This window comes from Labeo rohita, chromosome 14 (assembly GCF_022985175.1).
Source record: "Labeo rohita strain BAU-BD-2019 chromosome 14, IGBB_LRoh.1.0, whole genome shotgun sequence".
Taxonomy (NCBI): domain Eukaryota; kingdom Metazoa; phylum Chordata; class Actinopteri; order Cypriniformes; family Cyprinidae; genus Labeo; species Labeo rohita.
In genome coordinates, this window is record NC_066882.1 from 17,477,515 (window position 1) to 17,480,664 (window position 3,150).

General features: G+C 34.3%; 1 long non-coding RNA gene across 1 annotated transcript; it reads left to right on the top strand.

Moving 5' to 3' along the window:
* The first annotated feature begins 602 nt into the window (after nt 1-602).
* Nucleotides 603-2,420, top strand: LOC127176556 (uncharacterized). Its single transcript, XR_007829122.1, has 3 exons — nt 603-693; nt 799-933; nt 2,349-2,420. It is a non-coding gene; the product is annotated as an uncharacterized LOC127176556 (long non-coding RNA).
* The last annotated feature ends 730 nt before the right edge of the window (nt 2,421-3,150 follow it).

The following is a 3,150-nucleotide window of genomic DNA, read 5'->3' on the forward strand; positions in this document are numbered from 1 at the left end:
AACTGATGTCACTTTCTGCCGTTTAAAATGCCGTAAATAACGCAGTGTGACAATTTTTAAATAAAAAACTAGTAAAATACAAAATAAATAAATAAATAAATTTAAGTTATGCCGTTTAGGGCAGGCCTGGGCAGACTCGGTCCTGGCGGGCCGGTGTCCCTGCAGAGTTTAGCTTCAAACCTGATTAAACACACCTGAACAAGCTAATCAGTGTCTTCAGGTTTACTAGAAAGTTTACTAGAAAGAAACAACTAATGCCGTTTTCTGCCTTTTAAAGCACCGTAAATAATGCCGTTTGACAATTTTCAAAACAGAAAACTAGTAATATGCAAAATGAATGAACTAATTTTAATTAAATTACGCCATTTTGTCAATTTTGAAATAAAAATTCTAGTCATATGGAAAATAAACAAATTAATTTTTTTTTTTGGATGGATTTGCATCTGTAGTCAATTTCTCATGGGATTGCTGTCTTGGATGGTGGTGGATAACGTCTCACTCTGCCAATGTTCACCTGAAGCACTCTTACCATAGTGAGATGCTGCTCTAAATTCTCGCACTGTCAGTGAGAGATCAGTAGTGAGGCATCGCTCAGTAGGTGACGGATGGTGTCAAAGACAGCTTCTCGTGAGATTGTTGACTACAAAAATAGCCCTGGCTTACACCTCAGAGGGCTTGCAATGCCCTATAAGTGTAAGGGCCCACTCCACAAACATGCAACTTTTCACTTTACAAGATGTTAAATGATAGAGTGGAGTCGTGTAAATTACTTACGGATTATTTTGATGTTTCTATTAGCTGTTTGAACTCTCAATCTGGCGGCACCCATTCACTGCAGAGGATCCATTGAAGGGCAAGTGATATAATGCTAAATTTCTACAAATCTGTTGTGTTGAAGAGACAAGCTCATCTACAATCTGGACAGCTTGCAAGGTGAGTAAATTTTCAGGTTTTTTATATCAATGGGCTATAATCACATTCAAATATACAGGCTAGATTTGGAACGCCTGTCAATTCATGAAGTCCTACACATTGGCCGGATGTTCATTGAATGGCTAATTCAATTATGCTGTCAGCTTCCAAGAAGGATGTAGAGAATCTTGGCCCACTTTTACACATTTTACCACCCATTCCACAGAATACTGTAGATTTTAAATTGACATGCTTTATATATGATGCAAGATCACTAACTAATTTTGCAAATAGTTGCATACATTTGCATCAGAAAAATCTGTAGTGGAAAGGGATTGTGGGCTCCAAAAACTTTGAAACACTTGCTTTTAGACACATTTAGACTTATGAGATATACACAACCAATCAAAAGTTTTTGAACAGTAAGATTTTTAATATTTTTAAAGAAGTCTCTTCTGCTTACATAGCCTGCATTTATTTTATCCCAATTACAGCAAAACACTTACATTTTGAAATATTTTTAATATTTGAAATAACTGTTTTCGGTTTGTATATTTTAAAAATCTGATTATTCCTTTGATCAAAGCTAAATTTTCAGCATTACTCCAGTCTTCAGTGTCACATGATCCTTTAGAAATCATTCTAATATGCTGATTTGCTGTTCAAGAAAAATGTATTATTATTATCAATATTTAAAACCGTTGAGTACATTTTTTTTCCAGGATTCTTTGATGAATAGAAAGATCCAACGATCAGCATTTATCTGAAATAAAAAGCTTTTATAACCTTATACACTATACCATTCAAAAGCTTGGAGTCAGTATTTTTTTTTAGGGGAATAAATAATGGGAATTGATTATTTTCTTTAGCAAAGATGCTTTAAATTAATCAAAAGTGATGATAAAGACATTTGTATTGTTACAAAAGATTTCTATTTGAGATAAATGCTGTTCTTCTAAACATTCTATTCAAAGCAACCGGAAAAAAAATTATACTCAGCTGTTTTTAACATAATAATAATAATGATAATAATAATAATAAATGTTTTTTGAGCAGCAAATCAGAATATTACAATGCTTTCTGAAGGATCATGTCACTGGAGTAATGATGTTAAAAATATAGCTTTGAAATCACAAGAATGAATTACATTTTAAAATATATTGAAATAGAAAACAGTTATTTTAAATAGTAAAAATATTTCAGAATTTTACTGTTTTTGCTGTACTTCGGATCAAATAAATGCAGGCTTGGTGAACAGAAGACACTTCTGTAAAAAACATTTAAAAATCTTACGGTTCAAAAACTTATGACTAGTAGTGTACAGTTTTATATATATTGTGATTTTATTTTATTAGGATTCTGCTTGTTTTTTCTCCTAATTAGCTTTTTTTATATTGATATCTAATGGCTAAATGCTGCTTTAACATGTTTTGTAGAGTGCGGAAGAATATGGCCTGATATGGATCACCTCAGATTTAATATCTGTGGTGATTGTCATCGGCATCTTCATTTTTCAGAAGTAAGTGCATCTCTTTTATGTCCTTCAAGTTGTTACTTAATGCTTTTTAATACTGGAAGCTATTTTGCTGTGTCAGTAGTGGCTTTAATCTTCAATATGACTATTTCTGTGCTCGCACACATTTGCAAGAAAGCAGTCCTTGGCGTTAATGTTTGGTTGTTTTGTAGTTAGCAAGCTTGCTATATCTCTGCTGGGCGGCCGGTCGCTTTTCAACTGATGGCTCTGCTCTTTTCTTCTTGGCAATCTCTACTTTCCATTTTCTCTCTGTCCTCTGCTCTTCACATGCGCCTGTCCTCCGCTGCTCAGCTATCACCTGATCAGGTAATGAGGATGACTATTTTAGGGTCTTGATTTGTTCTGTTTCTAATGTCTGTTTGTATTTTTCTTTCCAGTAATTATCATTCTTAGTGCTTTTACTTTAGTTTTGCTCTTTAATCCTTTTAAGTGTTCTCAGTCACTTTATCTCATCAAATATTTCAAGATCCAATACTTAATGAGCAGAAATTTGTGGCACTTTCAAAGCCTCAGAAGTGTGTTTTGTTGACTGTGCTGTCATGTTTTTTCCTCAGGTGGAAGATGAGTGGTATGCGCAGCTACAACCCTGAGCAGATCATGCTAAGTACTGTAGTACGTCGGCTGAATCGTGACGTCAACCTCATAAAGGAGAAACTGATCTTCTCAGGTGAGACTAATGAGCACACAGCTGTGTGGAGATAAAG